Source organism: Eptesicus fuscus, chromosome 3 (assembly GCF_027574615.1).
Source record: "Eptesicus fuscus isolate TK198812 chromosome 3, DD_ASM_mEF_20220401, whole genome shotgun sequence".
In the NCBI taxonomy this organism is placed as follows: Eukaryota; Metazoa; Chordata; class Mammalia; order Chiroptera; family Vespertilionidae; genus Eptesicus; species Eptesicus fuscus.
The window spans coordinates 9,315,688-9,342,573 of NC_072475.1; the positions used below are offsets into that span (position 1 = coordinate 9,315,688).

Here is a 26,886-nt window from a genome sequence, read left to right on the forward strand (position 1 = left end):
GGCATATTTTGCAGAGCTGAGGTTTTGAAGTTTGAGTCATTGAGTGAAACCACATTCCCCATTTCTGGCTTAGATGACAGTTGGATGATAATTTATTCCACATTCATTGAGCTCTCGCTGTGCTCTGATCATGTACCAGGCCTTGTGTGGGCTCTGGACACAAGGTTTCCTGATACAGGCTCAGGGTTGATGGCACTTTATTGTTAGCACTGTAATAACTGTGATGCATGTGGGAAAGCCATGAGAGAGTGCTGTCTGGATGTGGGTTTGTTACTGTTTTCCTTTCATTTTTGGCCTTCTGTCCTTTCTTCCCCTAAACTCTCTCTGCATAGAATATTTGAAAAACAAATGGGTAGCAGGTGGCAGAATTAACTGCAGGGAATCTGTTTGGTTGAATCTCCTGTCAGAGAAGAGGAATAGAAGGAAGGAGGGGCATTCCCAGATATGAAGGGGGTGACAGTGGTTGGGCTTCAGCCATCTTCAGCTTAGGTGTGTTCATGGCACAGAAGCAGAGGGTTGTGGGAGGGGCAGGCCCACTGCTCACTGCCCACTGCACAGGTTCCTGCATGGCAACCCCAGCAGTCCTGTCATCCCCAGGGGGAATGTGATTTGTTTTACACATACTGCTCTGCAAGCATGGGACACATCTTTCAAACACAACTGTCTTTTCTTACCCTCCGGTGGCTTCTTATAGAACACTCACTCTTTCCTCCCCTGTTTATCATGCTTCTGGAAGCCTTAGTCTGGTCACTGGCTCATTTTGGTCTGGCCTAACCTTGCTCAGATTTGCTCATTAATAGTTAAGTTTGATTTTATTTGTATCAACCAGTTAGTTTAGCTTCTAATCATACAATGTATGTAATACTATACATAGCTTTCAGTATTGAAATAATGGCAAAAAAATAGCTTTATTATTAGGAATGTGAAAATCTAGCTCATAAGTCTCCTCAACCATTTTTCCTTATAGAAATAATTGTTTCTGAAATACAGAGTTTCACAAATGCCATTGGGCTATAGCAAAACCAGCTGGCTGTCTACTGGCTTCCTCTCGTGTGGGGTAGTGTGGTGGTTCTGACCCTGTTTCTGCTTGTTTCAATTCATCTTGCTGCTTTATGAAGCCCCTGCAGAAACCCAGCTGTGGAGGGGGTAGGTTGGCCACCAGGCAGCTTCTACTGGACACGGATGTAGACCTGGATGTGACCCAGCAGACGAGCCCTGAGAGGATTTCCTGGGAGGGGGCAGCCAGATGTGGTTAGTGCACGTGGAGGCACATAGAGTCAGCCAACTCAAGGGTGTTTTCATGCTTTTAATTTAAATAGTCACAGAGCCTAAAAGTGAGATTTAAAATGTTTCTTTCTGTGTGCTGCATTCGGGTGAGGGAAAGAATGGTATCATCGTTCTCTTTGCTAAGTGATAATTACAAGTGTGGAAACAGATGTGAGCTTCCTGGGAGCGAGAGGGGGTCATGCCTGAAATGCAAACATCTAGGAAGGGAGGAGGTTGGTGAGTTTGGCTCCTTTGACTGGAACAGGGGGTGGGGGTGCAGCAAGGGCTTAGAGCTGAAGGAGAAGGATCAGTGGTAGAAGCTCAGGGTGGGCCAGTCATTGCATCTGCTCACTGCTCTTGGTAAAATCCTCTCAAGTACCTCCTTCTCAAATATGGCACGTGCCCGGTAGAGGAGGAGCCAGTAGGAAAGCCCATTCCAGGGAACTGCAAGGACATGCTCCCTGAGGAGGCCAACGACTGGGGCTAGTTTAGGGCCTTTCTCCTACTTTTACACCTGCCTTGCTCCTTGAGAGAGGCCTTGGGGTCCCTTCCAGGGGAGACCTGCTCTGGAGGGCTGCAGCCTCTCTAGCTTGGGTTTGGGGAGAAGCCAGAGGTGCAGGCATTTTTCCTGCTCCAGCTCACACTGAGTTCACTTTGGTCTGGGTAAGGCCTGCCTTGCAGTGAATGGGAACTGGTTTGAATGGGGTCTTGTACTGACCACATGTGACTGGGAGCAACTTGTTTAGTCTTTCCAAGCCAAGGGTCTCATCTGCCAGGGGACCATGGGAAATAATTAGGCAGCACAGGTGTCTGGCTCAGAACCTGGCCCACAAGGTGCCTTCAGTGTGGCTCCTTCCTCCCTGCCCAGGGCTACTGTCATCATAGGAACATCTACCAAACAGAATATGTGGGTTTCTCTTGAGCCTTGGCTGGCCTGACTTGGTTCAAGTAGAGTGACCCTGTACGTAGAATGTGTGTGGGCAGCTCTCCTGGTGCCCTCTTTACCCCAGCTCCATGCATGCCTTCTTCTGGAAACATTTGGTGCTCTATGGGCCTGCCTGTATGCCCTGGGGCTGAGACTGGTCCAGGTTTTGGCACTCTGTCCAGGTTGCTGGTTGAGATGAATGGTGAGAATATCCAAGGCACTGCTGAGTAGGTGAGTGCGGTTGCTGTTAGTTCCTTTCTAGTTAGTGGTTAACCTTGGGCCAATCCCCTCAGTTACTCACGTGTTTCCTGGTGACCTTGACCCATGGGCATCCTGCCAGAGCCCAGAGTTCTGTTCCAGAAAGGGAGATGAGGTAGCATCTCCTCTATATGGGTTGGTATGAGCGTCCTGAGAGCAGCTACTTACACAGCCAGAACATCTCTTGCCATCCTGTAGGGTTCCTTAAAAAAAAAGGTAAGAAAAACATTTTGTGTTAATATTTTATGTGCATGTGGTGAGCTGATGAGCATTAGAGATTTAAAAAAGTTTCCAAATGCCAACCAGAAAGAAGTGTGCATACTTGACACAAATGTATGTGGAGATCCTTGTGTGTTCCTTGCCTGCACGTGCGAGCACACACACATACTCTTCTAATAGGTGCCCCCAACCCTGATCCAGAATGGCCCCGGCCTTAGAGAGAATCTCTGCTACCTCTGGGAGCAGCCTGTACCTAATTGGCCTGGGGGAACCATCTTAATTATCTTTAAGGCAAAGTCTGATGCCAACTTATTTTGCTTGGATATGGGTTAGTGCACAACAGGGTCCACCCCTGGAGCAGACCTTACAATCCCATACAATGTCATGCAGTGCTGGGTCTACCCTCATTTCTACATTGTGGAACTAGAGCCAGTGGTCCTTTGGGGATGGTGAGAGGTGGACTGCATACTCCAGGTAGACAGAGCAGTGTAAGCCAATGCCCATGTGAGCTGGGTGACTACACACTGTGGTGACTGCTCCAGGGTTACTGGGATGCTGTTGTGGGTAGAGGTGGTAGGGGAGCCAGGCTGGGGCTCATGAAACCCTTCTAGCATCAGTCCACATTCTCAGGCCAGGGTGGACCTTTGATGGGTATACTAGTAAAGCAAGGATTGATATGACCAAATTTTTTGTTTTAGAAAAATTATGTTCCTAAAATGAAGAAGTTGGTAGAAACAGCAGCATAAAATATAAAGCTAGCACAAATAAATAGGGAGAAATACTCAGGTTAAACCTGAGTCAGCAACTGCACTAAAGAGTTGTGACTGCTTTCCTGTTAGCAGCTGGCGTAGCCTGTCAGACCCTGGAGATGTCAATGAGGTGCTGGGCTCCAGGACAGTTTCCTGATTTGGTTCTTCAATTGTTTGTTGTCCCAGGGCTGTCTTGGAGCTCCCACTTTTAGGCTGGCCACCTAGAACTCCCTTCCTTCTGGTCCAGGTACAACTTCAGCCTTGTATTGTGGGGACTTCCATGGGGATCACTGACCTTCCCCAAGTTGCTGGGGATGATGTTTGTTCCCGTGGCTCATCATGGAACCAGTTTTCTCCTCCTTCTCAGAAACCATTTGCTATGGAACAAATTATGTCCCTAAATTCACATGTGGAAGTCCTCCCCCTTCTCCCCTAGTATGACTGCATCTGGAGATAGGGCCTTTAAAGAGATAAATAAGGTAAATGAGATCCTAAGAGTGGGGCTCTAATCCAAAAGGACTGCAGCCTTATAAGAAGAGCAAGAGACACTAAAGTGCTCTCTCCCCTCCATGTGAGGAAACCGTGAGAAGGCGGCCGTTTGCAAGTCAGGAAGAGACCCCTCACCAGGAACTGACCATGCCCACACTCTGATCTTGGACTTCCAGTCTCCAGAACAGTGAGAAATAAATATCTGCCATTGAAGCCTCCCTGTCTGTGGCATTATGTATGGTGCCTGAGCTGCCCAAGACACCATGTTTTATGTACTCAGTGGCTACATTTTTAGGAGAGCAATCTGTGGTTGACCTGTCTGAGGGCAGGCTTCAGCAGATATAAACAGATGTCATGGTCACTTGCTGGTCATTGAAAAGGCGGGACAATTATGTGGTTGCCTGGGCTCTCTTCAACCTGAGAATCTGCTCACCCCTTTGGGCCTCATGGCTATTAACTTGTGGGTTATTGACAGCTGGCTCTTTGGGGTTCTTTTCAGCAAATGAGAATACCAACACATAATTAATAAGAACAAGAAGAATATCACTACTGTGTCAGTGGAAAAAACTATACAGTAGGTCCTCGGGTTACATCAGATATCCATACCTACGGCGCGAGGTAATACGATTTTCGCTATAGGTTGGAACCCACCTACATAAGCACCTATGTCACTCACATGGAGCACATACACAGCAGTAATGAAGTGAAACAGTAAAAATAATTTAAAAGAAAAATAACAATTTCTGACCTTTACTTGTGGTAAATAAATAATAGAAAACATAAAGCACATATGTACATACGTCGAAATGACAGAATTTTTTTTATAAATAAATGGGAGATGGCGACATAACCACAAAACGACGTACGTAGAGTCCGACATAACCCAAGGACTGCCTGTATTTATATGTACATCAAAATATATACAAACTCACACACACATTCATTATCATCAGTCATCTAGATACATGCGCGCTCTTTCTTTTGTTTCTAACGGCAATTCTGAGGTAGCCACTTTCTTAATAATATTTTTAATTGAAGTGTAATTCACATTACATAAAATTAACCATTTAAAAATGTACAGTTCAGTGGCAATGAGTACTATCACAATGTTGTACCATCACCACATCTATTGAGTTCTGAAACATCATCATCATCATCCCAAAATAAAACATCATACCTATTAAACCTCATACCACCCTTGCTCCCCTAGCCACACCAATCTACATTCTTCCTCTGATTTTGCCTGTTTTCCATGTGGTACATAAACAGAATTATACAGTATGTGGCCTTTGGTGTCTGGCTTCTTTCACTTAGCATGTTTTTGAGGCTTTTCCATATTGTAGCATGTATCACAATTTCATTTTTATGGTTGAATAATATTCCATTGTATGGAGATACCTCAATTTGTTTATTCATTCATTAATAGACATTAGAATTTCCCCCCACTTTCTGGCATTGTGGATAATGTTGCCATGAATATTCTTGTATAAGTTTTGTTTGAACATCTGTTTCCACTTATTTTGGGCACATCCCTAGGAGTGGAACAGTTGGGTTACATGGTAATTATTATATGTTTAACTTATTGACAAACCACCAGACTCTTTGTATAGCAGCTGCACCATTTTACCTTCCCAAGGTGGCACTCTTCTATTCCCATTTTAATAAGTGAAGGATCTGAGGTGTGGGAGGTGGAGGGACATGCACAAGATAAGTAAGACAGCCCTCTGGTAACAGAAGCAGGTCTGTGTTGGCCCCATCCTTGGGTGTCTGCCACCAGGCTCTTGCTCCCTGGCATGCATGCTGGTCCCTGGCTGGGTACTCCCCAACCAGAACAATGAGATGGGGCAATGATGGGCTCAGAGAGGAAGGGTGTCCATGCTGGGCCTTTTCCAGAGCAGGAGAGGGAAGAGTCCTCTGAGAGATGAACAATGTGAAGGAGGACAGAGTCTTAGGGAGTTTAATGAGTTCTGGGGATTGTGTTTGATTGTTTGATAAGGTGCTTGTAGTTTTCAGTCCCCGCCCCTACCCAGGTTGGCCAAAGCCACTACCAGTGCCCTTGCTTGGCAGGATGTGCCAACTTCTGTCTTCAAACTGCTCCCTGACACTCATCCTGGTGGAATTGTCTTCTAACTTCTTTAAAGGGAGACCCCTAGGCCATGGGGCCACCCTCTGTGTGGTGGCCCTGGTAGAGGCGGAGCCCTTTTGAGAGCTGTTGCTGTCTTTCCCCTCAGAGGCACCCTCATGTTCCCCAGCAACAACCCTTAAACAAGATGATTTCTGCCATTGGAGATGCTCACTTTTAGATATGGTGTTACTTGGCTTTGCTTTTACTGACAGTAAATTGCTGAAGGCATTTCAATTACACAGTGAAAATCATTAGCAGAATTCTTGTTACTTAGCATCAGACTGTGGGACTTAATCGTGGTTTCTATGGGTGGTAAAGCAAATATATCTGGAGACTTAGTCAGATTTCCCAGTATATCATTATCACATTCTTGTGTGATAGTTTCCTGGTAATTCAACTGGATTTAGTATGTCAGCATGACTTTTCTTTATAAGTTGTGGAGATTTAAATTTATTTAGCAAAGGAAACATTGAAGACCACTCAAAACACTCCTGTTTAATGTGTTCATTGCACGAGAAGCGGATAATTTTACCTCCTGGAAACTTTCATTCCATTGCCCAGAGGACAGAAACAGGTGGAAGTCACTGGTGTGAACCTGGCCACCCATCACTCCCTGCTCCATCGTTTCCTCCTCTCCACCACTGCCCTCTGACCCAGGTATAAGAATACCACTACATTGCCCTGTGTGAGTACAAATTCGTAAAAGGCAGCAGCAGCAGTGGGCTATTCCAGAAAACAGGCCTCTGCTTGCCTCTCAAGTTCAGGGGACTTGTCACCAGTAGCAGCATTCCAGGTTTTGGATGACATCACCACAGGCCCAAGGATGCCTGGACTGTCACAGTCTCCCACCTTCCTTCATCCTCACTAGTTCCTTGATTTCACTCACTGGTTGTGGCCCGGCTGAGTTTCAGGGCCCATGAGGTGCTGGGACTACCAGTGCCTCTGAGGCCTTTTCCCACAGTGTTCTTCTGCATCTCTTCTGTGATTTGAATCCAGCGGAAGTGTTTCCACCATTGAGAGAGTGCTGTAAGGAAGACCTACTCCTCAGGAAGTGGGAGGGAGATGGCTCTCCCAACCCTAGGCTGGAGTTCAGGTGACAGTATGCCCTCTGTTAGAAGATGTGGGTGTGCCTGCAGGCTCAAACTGCCCTCAAAGGGCCTGTTGAGAGCACCACTCCCTGTATGAACTGAGGGCTGGCATGGATCTCCAGGGAGTACCTCACTCACATCCTTGCAGCTGCCTCCCAAGGCATCTATGCATTCCCATCAATAGAGAGGGAAATGGCATTGAGCTAATTTCAGTAACTTCTCTATAATGCTAGAAAATACTAGTGCCCAATCAGAATGCAGGTTGGCCTGACTCTGTGTCACCCCTGATCACAAGTTCTTTAGGTTCCAAAGTCCTACATTTCTTTTACAGTTTGTCTAGACTTCACTTTGTCTAAAGCTGTTTTAAGTTCTAACTTTGTTTTGTGATATTATTTCCCTTTATTTAAGATGGCCAGTTTAGTTTTTTAATCTCTTGTTTTGTGAGTTTTTGTTTTCTTTCTCCTCTGAAAGCACATGGCAGGCTGCTGACTGAAACCACTCATGTTTCTTTTTGTATATATTTCTGAACATATATTCTTCTATCTCCTGCTGTGTTTTTGTGTCTTCTTTATGTGGCAGGATGTTTTCATGGTTTCTGTCTTTCTTTGTTTGCTCCTCCCTGAAAGAGAAGCCAATACTGGTCCTACCTGGGCCCTGAAGTATGTAAACATACACTGCAAGGCCTCATTTCTCTTAGGGCCTTGGACTTTGAGCTGTGTGACAGACAGCTCACTTGGGCCAGGCCTCATGTCACTTTAGAAACCAGCAGCCCGGATATGATGTTGAGATGAGGCTGCATAACCTCTGGCTCTTACATGGCACCCCATTTGGTTGGGGCCAGTGTCCCCCACCTCTCCCTCCAGGGCCTTTCTGGAAGGTCTTCGTAGGGTCTTCAAGGCTCCCAGTCATCCATGCTGTCAACTGGAGCTTGCAGAAAGACTTCCACATTTGTGGCCCTAAGTGGTTTGTTTTTCTGATTTCTTTGCAGGACTCATGGGCAGTTTGGGAGATGGAGAGGGCAATGCATGTACTTGGGCCACCAGCCTTTTTTCTATCAGCCCTCGCGTCCTACCTCACAGTGCTTGCTCTTTCCATCTCCCTCAGCAGGAGTCTACATCACTGTCCTCAACAGAATTGCTCCTTCCTTACTACACTGCTGTTCTTGTTGCCTTGAATCAGGCTTTGGACTTTGTAACATTAAGCTTTTCCTGTGCTCGTGTCCAATAGATGATATGTCTTGAGGTCAGGATGACGGGCTACGTAAAATCCCACACAGGGTCCCATAGGTGTGACATATTGAGTGAATTCATTAAAATTTGGTGAGTATTCAATGAACACTTAGAGATTTGGGTTGATTGCAAACTTAATTAACAGTGTAGTGTGTTGGTGACTAAAAAGTAAATTTCAGTTTTGCGCGCTTTCTGAGCAGCATATTGTTCTGAATAAAGGGTGGGGGCAATGTCACTGGAAAAGAGTGCCCATAATAACAATTATTAGTGTATCATCTACCCACTTAAGCCAGTCTCAGAGCAGAGCAATAAGAATTTGGAAAGCCCAGCACACCAGGTCCTGTAAAACATTATTGTCCAATTCACAAGCCCTTAGGTGGCTCTGCAGAGTGTGTGGATGGGTAGGTGGGTGGGGAAGGGGAGGCAAGACCAAGAGCAGGGCAGACAGCAGGGCTGTATGCAGTATAACTGGAGCCCATGGTAGAAACTAAGGGATCTAGAGTGAATTATCCTATATAATAAAAGGCTAATATGCAAATAGACCAAATGGCCGAACAACCGAACAACCAGTCACTCTGACGTGTGCTGACCGCCAGGGGGTGTGCATGGAACATGACGGGCATCAGCTGCGGCGGGATGGTGGAGCAGGTGAGCGGGGGCGCCAGACCAAGGCGGGACATGGTCACTGTCATTGGGCAAGCCTCTGGTGGTTACTGAAAATTCTTTGCTCCTGTGCATCGCGGTTTTGCCCGGTGCTTGCTCCTGCTGCCAGGGGGCCAGAGCTGCCACTCGCACCCACTGCCTGCGCCCAGTGCCCAGGGCCAGCCCCGATTGCTCAGTGCCTTCAGCGGGTGCGAGCTGTGGCTACTGGCCCTGATCACCCCTCCGGGCTTCTCCACCTCCCCCTGCTCCTGAGGTGAGATCGGGGCCGGCAGCCACAGCTTGCACCTGCTGCCAGCGACAGCCTTGCTCATACCCGCTGCTGGTGCCAGAGTCACTACTTGCATCCACTGCCAGCACTGGCCCCACTTGCACCTGCAGCCAGTGCCAGAGCCACTGCTCGCACCCACTGCTGGTGCCCGGCACCAGTCCCGATCGCTTAGCACCATCAGTGGGTGCGAGCTGTGGCTGCTGGCCCTGATCACTCCTGAGGGCTTCTTTACTTCCCCCTGCTCCTGAGGGGTGATCAGGCCCGCTGCTGGCGCCAGCCCCAATCACTCTGTGCCTTCAGCGGGTGTGAGCGGGGCCAGCTCTGTCAGCGTGTGGAAGCGGCGGCGGTGGGAATGGGGCTGCTGGCAGATAGGGGACCAGGGGCCATGGCAGCGGGAGGGGCTGGGTGGGGGCGCAGATGATGGGCTGAGATCCGCCCCTGTGCCTACTGCAGCCTTGCAGCCCACAATTCCTTTCAAGGTGCACAAATTCGTGCACTGGGCCCCTAGTAATCTCTAAAATGAAACATATATACATACAATTGAAAAATATAGGATCAAAAATGAATAATTCACTGGACAGAAGACTGGACACAACAGAAAGCAGGCTGAGTGAGTGGGCAACAGTTCAGTGCAGTGTATCTGTATTGAAGCACAAGAGAAAAGAATAGAGAATACAAAATAGAAAGTGAGTGGCCTGTGGACAGTCAAAAGGTCTACTGTAATAGAATGAGTTTCTGGGAGTGGGGAGGCGCATTCAAAAATATCTGAATAGATAAAGGCCATAGATCTTTCCAAAGCATTGAAAGATACCCATGCTGTCTTTCCATGCTAGATTCTATTCATGCTAGACTCATGAAACAGACTACACTTACATGCATAAGTCAAAAAGCAAGGAAACAAACAAAAAATACACTTGTCACATCTAGGCACATCATTATTGACACTAGAGACAAAGGCAATCTGAAAAGCAACCAGATTTCAAGGTGGCTGAGCGCTTTCCCAGGAGCCACAGTCTGCATCTGGCACGTGTCTCGTGGCCATGCCTTTCCAAGTGGAGGCCCACTCCCCTGCTCATCTGCTTTGCTAGCTCATCTGTTCTGTTTTTTCATAGTTTGTACTTAGACCAGCAAAATACAGACATAGTGATTACTCAGGCAACTACTTTTCTCCACAATTGCTTTTCAAAACTGTACCAAATTTTAGAGTACCATCTTCCCCCCTCCATACAATGACCTTTTTATCCCTCCAAAATTAAACTAAATAAATAAATTATAGGCGAAACCGGTTTGGCTCAGTGGATAGAGCGTCAGCCTGCGGACTCAAGGGTCCCAGGTTCGATTCCAGTCAAGGGCATGTACCTTGGTTGCGGGCACATCTCCAGTAGGGGGTGTGCAAGAGGCAGCTGATCGATGTTTCTCTCTCATCGATGTTTCTAACTCTATCCCTCTCTCTTCCTCTCTGCAAAAAATCAATAAAATATATTAAAAAATAAATTATAGCCTTATGGTTAATAAAGGGACATATACCAATTTCTTGATATAACCTTTCCCACCAAAAGAATATAGAACGAATGACATTGTATATAGTGTTTGGATGAACACCAAACAGGTTCATGTGTGCATCTTGTGAAAGATACCACAAGGGTTGCATCTCCCATCACACTTTGTTCTGTTGTGAATCTGTTTCCATGTGCCATCATGTTGTCATAATGATGTTATGCTGTGCTGAAATTCAGTAAATGCACTCAGTGCACAATAACCATGAGCCTTAAAAAGGCATATAAATTGGTGAAGAAAATACACTGAGTGGCCAGATTATTATGATCTCTGAACACAGAATAATCTGGCCACTCAGTGTATATCCTATATAATAAAAGGGTAATATGCAAATTGTCCCCTTGACCAGGAGTTCGACCAGCAGGCAGGCTGGCCATCCGCCCATGTCCCCTCCCCCTGGCCAGGCTGGCCGGACCCCACCTATGCACTGGGCCTCTAATCCTATCTAATAAAAGAGTAATATGCAAATTAACCACCACTCTGCTACGCCCACAAGCCACACCCACCAGCCAATCAGGAGCAAGTATGCAAATTAACCCAACCAAGATGGCTGTAGCCACAGAGCGAGCAGGAGGCTTGGGTTTCCCCGGTAATGGAGGAAGCCAAGCTTTCTGCACACCCTGGCTGGTCCAAGCCTCCACTCAAGGCTACAAAGTTTCAATTATAGAAGATAAATAAATCCCAACAAAAATGGCAGCAGCCACTGAGCTGGGGAGAGCAGGAGGCTTGAGTTGCCCCTGGCGATGGAGGAAGCCAAGCTTCCACAGCCCTGGCCAGCCTTGGCCTCCGCTCAAGGCTACAAAGTTTCAATTATAGAAGATAAATAAATCCCAGATACCAGGGTCTCCACTTGGGTCGCCGGGGGCCGTGGCCAGCCTGCAAACCACCACAGGCTCCTTGCCCAGGCCACCCCACGCCCCAAGGGAACCCCCACCCTGATCCAGGAAACCCTTCAGGGCAAACCAGCTGGCCCCCACCCATGCACCAGGCCTCTATCCTATCTAATAAAAGAGTAATATGCAAATTGACCATCACTCCAACACACAAGATGGCTGCCCCCATGTGATCAAAGATCCTGCCCCCATGTGGACACAAGATGGTCGCCACAAGATGGCCAGCAGGGGAGGGCAGTTGGGAGGGACCAAGCCTGCAAGGGAGGGCAGTTGTGGGTGATTGGGCCAGCAGGGGAGGGCAGTTGGGAAGGACCAGGCCTGCAAGGGAGGGCATTTGGGGGCAATCAAGCCTGCAGGGGAGGGCAGTTAGGGGTGACCAGGCCAGCAGAGGAGGGAAGTTGGGGGCGACTGGGCCTGCAGGGGAGGGCAGTTGGGGGTGACCAGGCCTGCAGGGGAGGGCAGTTAGGGGCAAACAGGCTGGCAGGGGAGCAGTTAGGCATCAATCAGGCTGGCAGGGGAGTGGTTAGGGGGTGATCAGGCTGGCAGGCAGAAGCAGTTAGGGGCAATCAGGAAGGCAGGCAGGCAAGCAGTCCTGGATTGTGAGAGAGATGTCCAACTGCCCGTTTAGGCCCAATCCTGGTAGGTAGGATCGGGCCTAAACGGGCAGTTGGACATCCCTCGAGGGGTCCCAGATTGGAGAGGGTGCAGGCTGTGCTGAGGGACATACATCCCCATGCATGAATTTCATGCACCGGGCCTCTAGTGTGTATGTGTGTGTATACACACACACACACACACACACACACACACACATATATATATATATATATATATATATATATATACTAGAGGCCCAGTGCATAATTAAATCATGCACGTGTAGGGTCCCCTACATGCTTTCGCTTTCGATCACGAGGGAGCTGGGTGCCTGTCCGCTGGTGCACCAGGTCTTTCAGAAGCCTCTGGCGTGGCGGAGGCTTCTGAAAGGCCTGGTGCCGGAGCGGACAGGCACCCAGCTCCCCCGTTTTTGATGGTCCGCGGTGGGACATGAGCTCGCTGCCCCAGAGGCCCCTTCTGTGCTGCAGCACAGCCATGGCGCAGACGCTGAGCTCGCGCCGCCACTGGCAACATGAGCTCAGCGTCCCGCCGGCCCAATCAGCCACCCCGGCCACCCCGAGTCCCGCCCCCCCCCATGCCTCCTGGCCAATCGTGGGCATAGCAAAGGTACGGTCAATTTGCATATTTGTCCATTATTAGGTAGGATATATATATATGTGTGTATGTGTGTGTGTGTGTGTGTGTGTGTGTACACACACACACACACACACGCACATACATACACTGAGTGGCCAGATTATTTTACGTTCAGAGATCATAATAATCTGGCCACTCAGTGTAGTGCAGAAATAAGAATGTGCCCTCCAAATAGTGACTCTCTTGCACCATTCTCCTCTAGCCAGACCTCTGATAATTCCCATCCTCCTCTTCTGAGGTATACTGTCCACTTTCCTTATATCGCATTTTGTGCAAATGCAAATTGTGTTTATTTGCTTTTAAATTATTTATTACTTTATAAGTTTGCTTTTACTGTGTTTTTTTAATAAAGTAGTTTTATTTCATATTTACCAGACAAGTTACCAAATATAATGGGGAGCTGCTGCTGCTGCTTTTCATATTATTTTTTAAAAATATGGTTTTATTTATTTCAGAGAAGAAGAGAGAGGAAGAGAGAGATAGAAACATCAATGATGAGAGTCATTGATTGGCTGCCTCCTTCACGCCCCATACTGGCGATTTTAGCCCACAACCCGGCATGTGCTCTGACCGGTAATCGAACCGTGATCTCCTGGTTCATAGGTTGATGCTCAACAACTGAGCCATGCCTGGCTGCTTTCACTGTGTAATTGGTATATATTCTACCTGTGAAAATTGTTTGATTATCTTTGGTTGGGATTGAACACATCATAATTTTCCATTACAATCAGTGGATACATTGTTCTCCTGAATAGTAGAAGGGTTTTTAGAACAAAATAACAGCCAAAGTGATAGGAAGGTATTTAAGAGTTCCCATTACTTCTTGTCTTTGCCAGCACTTGGCAAGGAATTGCCAGACTGTTATATTTTAGGCAGTCTAGTGGGTGTGTATTTACATCTATTTTTGTTTTAAATTTGCATATCTTTGATTACTAATGAGACTCGAGTACCTTTTCATGTGCTTATTGGCCACTTGGATCTCTTTTGTGAAGTGCTTTTTTTCAGTTTTACCCATTTTTCTATTTATGTCTACGGGCCCCAGATGTTTTCAGAGTGATTTTCATGCTAGATGAAAGTGTAGCAAAGTATACAAAATCTTTAGGAAAGAAAAAATGTTCTCAATAATATATTTTCAAACATGTGAGGACTTAGGGGAAAGTGATGCTCACACACCCTTGCTGAAAGACCTCTTTGAAGATGGGACCAGATTCCATTCAAAGCCATGGAGTAAGGGGGTAAAAGGTGACAGAAAGCCTGGTGGAGACCCCATGTGCATGATGTACAGGGAGTATGGATGTCCATGTCGAAGACCTCACAAGAAACAGCAGTAGCATACATGGCAGTGATGGAAGAGGAAGATGAGGGGTGAGCAGGCAGAGGGGACTGAAAGCACAATACTTTTGCTTCATGCTGTTTCAGACCAATTGACCAATGCAGAAGGCATTTAAGAACATCGCATAGAGATTATCAGTAAAAGAACCAAAAATAGCTAATAAGGACTCACACTGGGCAGTCGGAAGGGAGTAATGTGGTGATTCCTGCGCGCCATTCATGGTGAGTCATCAGTTATTCTGCTTTGTGGACAACGGCCATGAGCAGGCCCTCCACACACACAAGGTCCAGATGTTTAGTGAACATAAACAAGAGCTTAAATTCTTGAACAGGTAAACTGATGAGGTATCATTTCACCTCTCAATTTGTCAGAGATCAGAATGTGAACAGTGAATCATATAGGCAGTGAGTGGCTAGAGAGAGAGCACTCTTGAATTTGATAGGGTATAATTTGCAGAGACCTACATGGAGAAGATTTTGGTTAACTTCTCTGAAGTTAAAAATGTGCAGTATTTTACTTCTTATGTTGAGGTACCTCGAAATGTGCTTATTCAAGAAAATACTAAGATTTATGAAGGTACTGTGCCAGATGTAGAGTAGGCATGTGTGTGTGTTTACCCCCACCCCCACACAGAAAGAATATCCTGGATGGACCCACAGAGATGGTGACAGTAACTGTGAGCTCAGCAAAGTAGGAGTCTGACTTTGCTTTATTTATATTTTTACTCTATATTTAAATATCTATAGTTTTGAAGAGTTATGAAAACCACCTAACACCAGGATGAATTTTTATTGTTAATATATTGTTAAAAGAATATATGTGTATTGCCAAGCTTATCCAGACTCATGGTTTGTTACTGTTATTTAATCACTGAGAAATTCACCCACCACTTTGGGAGCATGCAGAGCAGAGAATATTCTGGCATATTACTGTTCCTACATAGAAGGGACACAAAATAACAGTCATTAAAATGCTGTAAATAGCAACGTGTCCTGGATTTACCCTCATCCTTGGAAGGAATTATCTGTCCTGCTCCTTGCACAGGGGCATGCCCCAGAGGCCAGAGTGCACCAATGGAGTGATGGAGCAGGATCTTCCTTCCTCACAACCCTGACAACTATGTTCCCTCTCTGAGCATTATGCCTCCTCTGTAAAAGTGGTGATAATTATACCTGCTTCCTAATCTGGCAAATATTAGGTGTAAGAGAATAATAATGAAAGTGCTTGTAAATAATAAAGTGCTCAAGAATTGTTAGTTTCTCCCTCTTTTAGGGATTTGGCATGTCTTTTATAATCCAGTGCCTATTTCTGGAATATAATTCTTTAGGTATGAGTAGGATATTGACTATATCGTGAGATTTCATCTGAGTTTTTTGGAAGTGTGTTCTTGCCACCCGAATTCTATTGAGGAGCCTTCTGAGACCCAGGCCACTCCCCAGGAGGGTTGGGGTTGGTAGCACTGGGTTACTGCACATGGAATCACAGGGAAGACCTCCCAAGTGGGTGACAGGCAGGGCCTCCTCCTTAGTCACTTTGCTGCATTGAAGTAGACAGTGGTACTGGGCTGGGATCCCACAGCACTCTGAGCACCTCTGAACTCTTCCAAGTGTGTTGCCAGATTTTTTAAAATGCATTTCTGCTGTAACCAAGGAAGCATCCTGTTCCAAGTGTGTTGTAAGTCAGAAGCCACACTGAGCAGCTGAAACTTCGAGGTGCAGCTCCGGGTATACTGGCTATTAGGAAAAGGTAATGGTCTTTTGAGTAGATCAGAGCTGAGGCAGAGGGGGTACCTTGGGATACAGTGGGAGCATCCACATAGGGTGTGGACAGGAGCATACAATTCGGCACACACCAGGGAGCAGCACCGTGACCTGTGGAATTGTGTCTGACAACTGCTGATGGCCACAACCAAATTTCAAGTATACCAGGTGTTCTGTGAACCCCCAAAATGTGAGAATGATAAGGAATTGGGGCCGAGTGGGATTTTGAGGTGTGCCATAGCATTGGCCTTGCTGAGTTCATCAGGTAACATGACACTTTTCCCTTGCTTTTTGGTAGATGGACAGTGTCCTCACCCTCGGGGGAAGCAGGTGGGCTGGCAGGACAGGCGTCCACAGGCCGGGAGAAGGAGACACTCCCAGGTACTCTCATCTACCCCGCTGGTGACCTGCCTGCCTGGCCCCATCCTATTGCAGACAATGACTCACCTGTGACCCCTGCTTCTCCTGGTCTGCTTTGTCCACCTGTGCCCTGCCTGCACCCAACCTCAGTGCCTGTTGGTTGACCCACCTCAGCCCAGATCTTGACCCTCCCTTCTCCCACCCTGACTGAGGGCCTGGTCCTCACTTCTGGTTGCTCCCTTAGCTTGACCACTTCTTTTGAAGTTCTTAACCAACCCTGAATTGCACCCTGGCTCCCATTAACCTCCTGACAGGGAGAATGTCATCTGCTGGTATTCATGCCTTTTGGATGCAGACCTGCTTCTCAGCTGTTCGTTTCCTTTAACAGGGTCATTGGTAGTGAAATGAGAAAGAACGTCCTGTTCCTTCAGTGATGCAACCTGGAGTGTGTGGTGATGTTACTGTTCATTTGTACAAAATGTTAATGCTTTCACTGGCCACAGGTCATTCTCTTCAGGTTAGAAACAAAGTGAAGGTAACGAGACACTTCAGAATCAGAATTGATTTTAGGAGTAATTCTAATGAAGCTGGGAAAATTGAATTGTGATCTCACATTCAACAGGTTCCCTCAGCAGACAGATCAAGCATGCTTTGTTCCAAGTCCTGGTTCTAGGCTGGGTCAGGTTCATCAGCAAACACACTGACAGGCTCTGCCCCCAGAGACTGTCTTCAAAGGTAGACTGCACACCTGAGAAAGCAGGTGATGAGGTCCATTGATAAAGGAAAAGAGTGAGCAGGAGTAAGGGAATATGTGTGAGTATGTGTATGTGTCTGCATGTATGTGTACACATGCATGCTTGCGATTGGGGGTTGTAGGTGATCAACAGGACCTTCAGGGTTGGCCTTGCTGAGCAGGTGACATTTAAGTAAAGGTAAGGGTGTAACTAGTGGAGGGAGAATAGCATTCCAGGCAAAGGAATAGCCAATGTGAGGCCTCAGTGTGAGGATGGTTAGAAAACAGCCAGGGGCCAGTGTAGTGGGTTGGTGAGCAGGGGGGCGATGTGTGCATGGGTCATTGTGGCCTGTAAGAACTCAAGTTCTACCACACCTGTAGAGCCAGCCCATAATTTCCAAGATGAAAAAGGCCTTTCCTACTTCTGAATTACCATAGTAAACTAGCCAAGTTGCTTCTCTGATACCTCTACTTGTGAAAGGGGTAATCCAGCAAAATGTGCTAGAGCTCAACAGGATCCAGCTTAAATGGCAATGCATAAAGCACTGTGATAAGAGCAGACAGCCCCACAGCAGGCCAGGCACTGTGTCAAGCACTTTATACATGCTAACTCTTCAAATGAGCAGTTGCTGTTATTACCTAAAATGATATCCGGACAGGTGAAGCAACTTGCCTTGAGTAATGGCTACCTACAAGGCTAGTGGTGCAGAGTCAGGAAGCACAGACGGTCAGGCCACAGGCCTAGGGGCAGTGGCCACACAGCCTCTACACAAAGCCTTGTGGGGCTCAGCCCCAGCCACTCTCCTATCTGCTTCTTATCTCTCTGCTCAGAGCAGGGGCTGTTTTCCAATCTCTGCATCTTGTGTTCCTCCTTCCCTGTGTTTTAAAGGAGCACGAGATGGCCCCTAATTCCCATCCCCAGATACCCTTGGCTGACTACTTACTCTTTAAGTCTCGTGTTCATCTTCAATCAATCCAGGCAATCTGGCAATAAACAACCTACCAGCACTTGCTCTTGTAGTGGTTGTTTGAAAAAAAAAATCTAAACACTCTCTGAAAGTAGAGGACATGATGTAGATTAACAATTGAGAAAAAGAGAGGAGGTGGGGGAGAGGATAAAAACCAGATTGCCTTGGTTCAATCTACTTTAACAGAAACCCCACAGAGGAGAGCATGCATGAATTAGCAGCAATGATAGTCAGTCAAACAAGGATGGCTATTTTCTATTGATATAAAGATCATGTTTCCACAGACGAGCAAGCATCAAAATATGCATGGACAGATGGATTAGAAATAAACAGGAAAATGAACATAGCATTGCTAGCATAACATCCCATTGTGTTTCTAACAATGTAACATGATTATCAAAATGTGCAAGTATGCTGTCCTGAGTTCAACTTAGTGTCACCTCATATGTCCTTTTCTTCTGTGATGTATGACAGTTTGAATGATTGTTCCCCACCTCACTCCCCCTCTGCCAATGAAACTACACGCAGCACAACTATGGCTCCAGGTGGTGAAGTGACCCTCCAGCACCTCCGACCCTAAGAGGTCACATGACTTGTTTGGAATGGTGGGACCTTAATGGACAGAGGAGGCAGGACACAGGCCCCAAGAGTTCCTTCCCAGGCAGCTTGCCCTTTGTGCTCCTGTGACCCTCCAGGAGAGAAGTATGCTGCTGCCCCTTCAGCCCAGGCCCAGAATGAATACAGAACAGACCTGAATTGAGGGGCAAGTCTGGGTCCCGCCTGGCTAGCAGAGCAGGCAAGTTCAAATAGCATGCCATTTCACCAAGAAATTCTCCGGTATGCATTTAATCTAGGAATATTTCTCATAACTATTATGCAGTTCTCACATATAACAAAATCAAGAAAATTTCTTTAATGTCACCTAACAGTCTATATTCAAATTTCCAATAGTCCCTAAGATGTTTTTTTATAATTGCTTTGTTCAATAATAATCCAAATCAGGTTTACGGAACGACTTTTCTTATGATATCTAATATTTTATTCTGTAGCTGCCTCTTCTCTTCTTATATGTTTTTTATTTACTGAACATACAAGCCATTTAGAATCTTCTAAATTCTACATCTGGCTGAGAGCCTATTCATGATATCTTGGCATATTCTCTGACCTTGAGTTTCTGTAAACTAGCAGTTAGCTTTAGAGGTTTTCTTCAGACTCAGGTTCAATTCCTCTTTCGTGCTGGGCTGTGACCTCCCCATGGGGTCAAAGCACAAGGCAGAACAGAACCTGGGTCGGCCCCTCTCTTGATGTTGTGGCTGGCAGCAGGTCTAGTGGTCTCTCTGAAATAATAATCTATATATATAAAAGCCTAAGCAACTGGCCGACCAGCCAACTGGCTGGCCGGTAGCTATGACGTGCACTGACCACCAGGGAGCAGACACTCAATGCAGGAGCAGAAACCATAGGCATGGAGGCATGGAACAGACTGATGAATTGCAGAAGGAAGGGGGGAAGAGGAAAGGGGGAGGGGGGAGGGCGGGAAGAGATTAACCAAAGACCTTATATGCATACTAGAGGCCCAGTGCATGGATTCGTGCACCGGTGGGGTCCCTTGGCCTGGCCTGCGGGGAGCGGGCCTAAACCGGCTCTCCGACATCTCCCCCAGGGGTCCCGGATTGCGAGAGAGTTCAGGCCAGGCCTTCTATAAGTAGAAACTTTACCTCATCCATGGTCTGAAATACAGTCTCCATAGCAAAAGACAAATGTGTGCGGGATTCTTTCATTTTTGTGTACTGATGATTAAAATACTGAGTAGGTTTCACCTAACAACCTCCAGAGAAGAATGACGTTTCTGTTCTTGTGATTCAGATTCATTATGACTCATGGATTATTATGTATTTGCTGTAATTCAGTCCACTGCAGCCCCTATTTTTTTGATGTTCACAATGTTATATATCTCTGGCACCCAGAGCCCTTCAAGGTGGCCCATGTGTGATTTTGAAATTACCTCATTAGTCTTGTGAGTTGCCTCCCTTTTAGTGCAAACCAGATGTTTCAGGCCCAACTTGTACATTTACTTGTTTGTATAATAAACCACTCCTCTAAGAAACCTGCCTTTTTAGAGTCTAGACTCTGAATGGTAGAGGTGTTCATAACTCCTAGAACTATTCCCACAAAATGTGCTAGAATACATTTTTAAAAAAAAGTAAAACCTGTAGTTCATCCAGACAATGGAATACTGTTCAGTGACAAAAACAAATGAGCCATCGCCCAGCTGGTGTGGCTCAGTGTTTGTGTCTACCCATGAAGCAAGAGGTCACAGGTTTGAGTCCCAGTCAGGGCACATGCCCAGGTTGCAGGCTCTATCCCCAGTAGGGGGCATGCAGGAGGCATCTGATTGATGTTTCTCTCTATCCCTCTCCCTTCCTCTCTCTCTCTTAAAAAAAAAAAAAAAAAAATTAATAAAAACTTTTTTTAAAAAAAATGAGCCATCAAGCTATAAAAAGTCACCACGGAACATGAAGTTTGTAATGTTAAATGACAGAAACCAATCTGAAAAGGCTGCATACTGTAGTATTCTACTATCTCAGAAAATTACACAATAATTTAGAAAGACTGAAATCACACAGGTATATCTGTGGCCACCATAGAATTAAATAAAAAACAACTAATAAAAAGATATCATGAACTTAGCAAACATCTGAAAATTAAGCAATACATTAAATAACTCACACAAAGGTCAAGGAAATAAATTGTAAGAGAAATTGGAACTTTTGATAATAAAATGATTTTAAAACAACAATCAGTATCTGTGGGATACAGCTAAAGCTGAGCTGAGAAAAATGTAGAGTTGTATTAGAAAAGTCTAAAATTCATGATACAAGCTCCTATCTTAAGAAACTAGAGAAAGTAGAGCAAATTAAGTCCCAAGTAAAGAAGGCAGATGTGGTAGGCACAGTGATGCCCGTGCCCTAGTCCCTGGGACCTCTGAATATGTGACCTCACCTGGCAAAGGGACTTTGCAGATGTCATTAAGGTCACAGACCTCAGGACAGGAGATTATCCCAGATTATTCAGTAGGCCCAGTACAATCACAGGCATACCTTAGAGTGGAGAACCTCTCTGAGCTGGGTTAGAGAGAAAAGGGATGATGAATGGAGGGTCAGAGAGACATGCGGTCTTGCTGAGGTGGGAGGCAGAGGAAGGGGTCACAAGCTGGGGAGTATGGAAAACCTCTAGACACTGGAAAAGACAAGGAAGTGATTCTCCCGCTGTATTCCACTCGGTACAATGGCAGCCTTCTCAGAGACATCTTCTAGAAACCCCAGATCCAGACTGAAACTTGAGGAAGGGAAGAGCTCAGGGAGAAGGGTTCAGCTAGCTCAGTGACTGGCATACTATCAGGCCAGGGAAAGGGGACTTGGGAGAGGGGTAGCCCAATCCTCGCTGAGCAGGGCCCACAGGGAGTTCCTGGTCACTTCTCCTCAACCCACAACCACGGTGATGGTGCACATCTCAGTCCAGGGACAGGGCCCTGCATCCCCTGTGAAATCCAATGAGCAGTCTAAACCCTAACCCTCAAGCCCAAGGCCACATAGGGCCAGGATGTGCTCCAGGTAAGGGGGCAGGTTTGAAGATACTAGTAAAGCTCTTCCATGAGATGGGTCATCAGATATACAATTTGAAAAATAGTTTTATTTCTCACTATGAACTATTTCAAACCTAGAGACACTAAAAGCATTGAGAAACCAATGTACCTGATATTAAGGATTAACAAATGATAACACTGTGTTATATTTGCTTCAGCTTATTTTTAAACTAGAGGCCTGGTGCATGAAATTTGTGCATGGGGGTGTGTGTCCCTCAGCCCAGCCTGCACCCTCTCCAATCTGGGACCCCTCGAGGGATATCCGACTGCCCGTTTAGGCCCGATCCCAATAGGATCGGGCCTAAACGGGCAGTCGGACATCCCTCTCACAACCCAGGACTGCTGGCTCCCAACTGCTCACCTACCTGCCTTCCTGATTGCCCCTAACTGCTTCTGCCTGCCAGCCTGATCACCCCCTAACCACTCCCCTGCCAGCCTGATTAATGCCTAACTACTCCCCTGCCAGCCTGATTGCCTCTAACTGCCCTCCCCTGCAGGCCTTGTCACCCCCAACTGCCCTCCCCTGCAGGCCTGGTCCCCCCCAGCTGCTCTCCCTTGCAGGCCTGGGTCCCCTCCAACTGCCCTTCCCTGTAGACCCTGTCGCCCCCAACTTCCCTCCTCTGCTGGCCTGGTCACCTCTAACTGGCCTCTCCTGCAGGCTTGATTGCCCCCAACTGCCCTCCCTTGCAGGCCTGGTCCCTCCCAACTGCCCTCCCCTGCTGGCCATCTTGTGTCCACATGGGGGCAGGATCTTTGACCACATGGGGGCAGCCATCTTGTGTGTTGGAGTGATGGTCAATTTGCATATTACTCTTTTATTAGATAGGATGAATAAAACACAAAACACTAAAGAACAAGGGCCCGGCAGCCTCTTCTCTGCTCCCGTGCCCCCCAGGCCCTGCTACCAGAAGTGGGCGTTGCCTCCTGCACAATCATGCTTCTTCATGATGCATGAGCTCCCAACAACATGTCCAGTCATACCATCTGTTCAGAAAGCCAGCAGCAATGGTATAACACTGCACATGTCCCACTGCTGCTCACATTCAAGACTTAACAGCGCAGATGCATGTGGATCTACCTTTTCATTCCACAGAAGGTATATTTATACACACTAGCACTCACTAAAGACCCCCAGGGGGTTGAAACCATGGGTAGCACTAACCATTGCATATACAAGGTTTTTTCCTATACGCACACACCTATGATAAAGGTTAATTTATAAATTAGGCACAATAAGAGATTAACAATAACTAATAATAAATAGAATAATAACAATATACTGTAATAAAAGTTATGCAAATGTGTTCTCCCTCTCAATTTTTATATTTCTCAGTCTGCACCTATTTCTGAGTCTGTGTGACCATCCCTTAATTTCAGTATTACGGCTTAGTGTCACCTGTTTCAAGGGATCCCTTGCTGAAGTCCTCATAGAGACTTAATGCTTTTTGGAACAACACATTGCCATCAACCAGATTACATTTTTGGTTCATGTCTTCTACCCACAAATTAATGTCTTCTTTACCTTAACTTAGCACTTATCACACACTGTGGCCATAATCTGTGCAGTTTGAGGTACTACAGCAAAACTATCATGAATATCTTTCTCCTTCCTCACAATTTCACAGATAGGAGAGTCATTCTTATCATAAATCTCAGCAACCTCAGCATACAATCTTTTTTCTTTCCTTATGAAATTGAGAGCATTTACCTTTTCACTTAAGGGAAGCACTTTACAGTGTCTCTTTGGCATCTTGATTGGAGTTGCCAGTATCACTGCTCTTATGCTTTGGGGCCGTTATTAAGTAAAATAAGGGTGACTTGAACACAAACACTGTGATACAGTTGCGATATAGTCAATTTGATAACCCAGGCTGCTAATGGACAGAGAGTATATATAGCGTGGAGATGCAGGACAAAGGGATGATTCACATCTAAGATAGGACGGAGCGGACGATGTAAGATTTCAACATGCTGCTTAGAATGGCATGAGATTTAAAACTTCTGAATTATTTATTTCTGGGATTTTCCATTGAATGAATAAGTTTGGACTATGGTCGACTGTGGTAACCACGTGTAACTGAAACAGTGGAAAGTAAAACCATGGATTGGTGGGGGCAGGGAGGGTCCTGCTGTATCTAGTCTCATGTAAACTTGGCATTTCTGAATATTTGCACAGGGTCTTGCTCAGATGTGTCTCCTTGTACATATGTGCCTGGTTTTTCTCGTGTGTATTACGAGGAGTGGGAATGCTGGGTCCTGGGGACATGGCAATCCTCCATTTCCCTGGACACTGCCAGGCTGCTCTCCCAGGTGGAAGCCGCAGTCTGGCTACCCCACCACCACCCCGCCACACACACACACACACACACACTCTTACCCCCACCCAGCAGCATCTGAGGGCCCTCCAGCATGTTAGTCAGCATTCCATAACCTCAACCTATGTTTGCCAGTGAAGTTATGAAGCGGCCCCTCCCTGTCCTACTTCTCATTCCTGGAGCTGAGGGGAGTGGTAGGGCTGAGGGAGGCTGGGCCCCTCAGTGGACACTGGCCAGGCATTTCCTCCACCATGGCTTTGTTGCATTCTCTGCTTTATTTTCTTTATAAGAACCATTTTTCCTTTGACTTCCTGATCTATAGCCTTCTTTGCATAGTTTGCATGCAGACCAAGCTCCCGAGTGCATGAGGAAGTGCTCAGAGGATACTGAGGACCCTGGGCTATGCTGAGACGTGGTGAGGGGAAGGGAGGGGAGGCAAGGAAACAGGGCTGGAGGGCTGGTGGGCCCTGCAGGAGGACAGGAGCAGGTTCCAGGGTCAGGCTCCTGCTGTGTACCCAAGAAAACACTGTGGGAGGACTGGTGGAAGAGAGGTTCCCACATCCACATCCCTGTCAGCAGAAGGCCCAGGAAAACAGGCAGAATAACCGAGCTTTCAGACACTGCACCATTTAATGGTGGACAAGAAAAAAAATGTGTGTGGAGTCAGAAAAGGAGCATTCCCAAGGGCAGAGAGGGCTGGGCTGATGTGGCAATATCCACAGAAAGAGAGGTTTTTCAGAAAGGAACACAAGAATAGTCAATAATTCATTGACTTTAAAAATTGGCAGGTCATGCATAAGTTGTGTCCACAGCCTCAAGGCAGGGAGGAGATGAAAGGCTGGCCAAATGTGGACAAGACAGGCTGCAGCTCAAAGTTTTTTCCAAAAATGCAGTTAGTTAAAGATAACTATGACTATAGATACTAAAAAGGGTGGCATTAAAGTTATTTGTGATAATGTGATTCTCTACATAATACATCCCGACTTATGAGACTCAACAGGACATAGTTTACTGATGGCAGATTATAAATTAAAGATGAAAAAATAAATATCTTTACTATATATAATAATTACAATAGAAATAAAAATATGAAATGATCAGGAATAACTTCAATAAGGATCGTGTAAGGTCTATACCAGAAAACTATAAAACTTCACTGGATGGAACATGGGCAGACAGCCCTGGCATGTCTCTGAATTGGAAGACCCTCCCAACATAAATGGATAATTTTAATGGGAGGCCAACCAAAATCCAACTAGGTTTTTAGAGGGACTCTAATGCTCATTTGAAAGTACAGAGGAGTGAAAGAGAGTTTGGGGAGAGGGGATAATATGGGTCATAACATGACTTTTTTATAGAAACAGAAAAATAGCCATGAGATGGAATGTATCCAAACACTCTAAAAGGGCAAGACAAACAGTAAGTAAAGAGTAAGTTATTGTGATAAAGGTGGCACTTCTCGTCAGTAGGGAAATTTTGATTAATTATAAAAAATCTCTGAGATGACTGGCTAGTTCTTCAAAAACAAAACATAACAAGGCACAGTCATCACTTGGCTTTGTGATCTATCTCCCAGCCCCGTGGTCGGCAAATTGCGGCTCGCGAGCCACATGCGGCTCTTTGGCCCCTTGAGTGTGGCTCTTCCACAAAATACCACAGCCTGGGCGAGTCTATTTTGAAGAAGTGGCGTTAGAAGAAGTTTAAGTTTAAAAAATTTGGCTCTCAAAAGAAATTTCAATCGTTGTACTGTTGATATTTAGCTCTGTTGACTAATGAGTTTGCCAGCCATTGTCCCAGCCCCATTTGCACTCCTCTGTGCTGCTGGGGCTGAGTCTGCAAACAGCACCTCCAAGGTTCACCTGGGCTTTGTTTCTCTACTGCTGAACAACAAGTGTCCAAGACTTAGGGCTTAAACAGTGAGCACTTATCAGCTCACAGCCCTGAAGAGAAGAGATCTGGACACAGGATAGTTGGTTCTCTAGGGGAAAGGCTCTCATGTGCAGGAGTCAGTGGGCTGGTTCCCACCTGGAGCTGGAGCCTCTTCCTGGTTGCTCAGGTTGAAGTGAGGCTGAGTGCAGCTCTCCGTGGCTACAGAACTGATGTCAATATCCTCAAAGTTGGTCAGCTCCCAGAAGCTGCCTGCATTCCCTACAGCACGGCCCTCCTCTGGAATCTTCTCGTGCTTCCAATCTCAGGCTTCCTCCATCGCTGACTTCTCACCCAGACTTACTGGTAAACGACTCATGTGACTGGATCAGGCACCCAAATCACCTGCCTTCTGATTCAGTCAGCTGACTAGTAGTCTTAATTACATCTACAAAATCCCTTTGCCAGGCCACACAACATAATCAGGGGACCATGTCCCATGTCCTACTCTCTCTCATGGGGAAATCAAGTAAGGTTTGCACACCAGGTGAAAATCTTAGGGGCCATCCTACATTTACACCCACCATACCTCAAAGGCTGGCTTTCTGTCAGGTTCTCCAGCAGGAGGTCCTGGAGGGAGGTCTGGAGGCAGGAAGGCAGACAGGCTCCTTCTCTGGCTCCTCAGGCAGTGGGAGGAGGGACCTTGGCAGAGGCAGCTCCTTTTCCAAAACTCAGCCCCTTCAGCATCTCCACCAGCACTAGAGCTGGGGCAGCTTCCCTAGGTGAGAGGACACTCCCTGAGGCATGGTGACTCCCAGTGAGGCATTGTGACTGCCAGCTGGTGGCCCTAGCCCTGGGGACCTGCTCTGTAGAGACCACTGGGCTAATCCCCATGACTCAGCAGCTCTCAGCCTCAGCTCCT

At 46.5% G+C, this 26,886-nt stretch overlaps 1 protein-coding gene and 1 long non-coding RNA gene across 10 annotated transcripts in view; one reads left to right on the forward strand and one right to left on the reverse strand.

Moving 5' to 3' along the window:
* Positions 1 to 26,886, forward strand: part of PCBP3 (poly(rC) binding protein 3) — a 217,207-nt gene that overhangs the window by 94,998 nt on the left and 95,323 nt on the right. For 2 of the 9 annotated variants that reach the window (XM_054713624.1, XM_054713628.1), the window contains one exon: positions 16,375 to 16,457. The exons of the other annotated variants lie outside the window; for them this stretch is intronic. The gene's annotated coding sequence lies outside the window, so the exon portion shown is untranslated. The remainder of the gene's footprint in view (positions 1 to 16,374; positions 16,458 to 26,886) is intronic. 9 annotated transcript variants of the gene reach the window in all.
* Positions 1,136 to 26,592, reverse strand: LOC129148544 (uncharacterized). The gene is made up of 3 exons (XR_008555505.1): positions 26,554 to 26,592; positions 2,493 to 2,652; positions 1,136 to 1,228 (listed from the first exon to the last, which is right to left on the reverse strand). It is a non-coding gene; the product is annotated as an uncharacterized LOC129148544 (long non-coding RNA).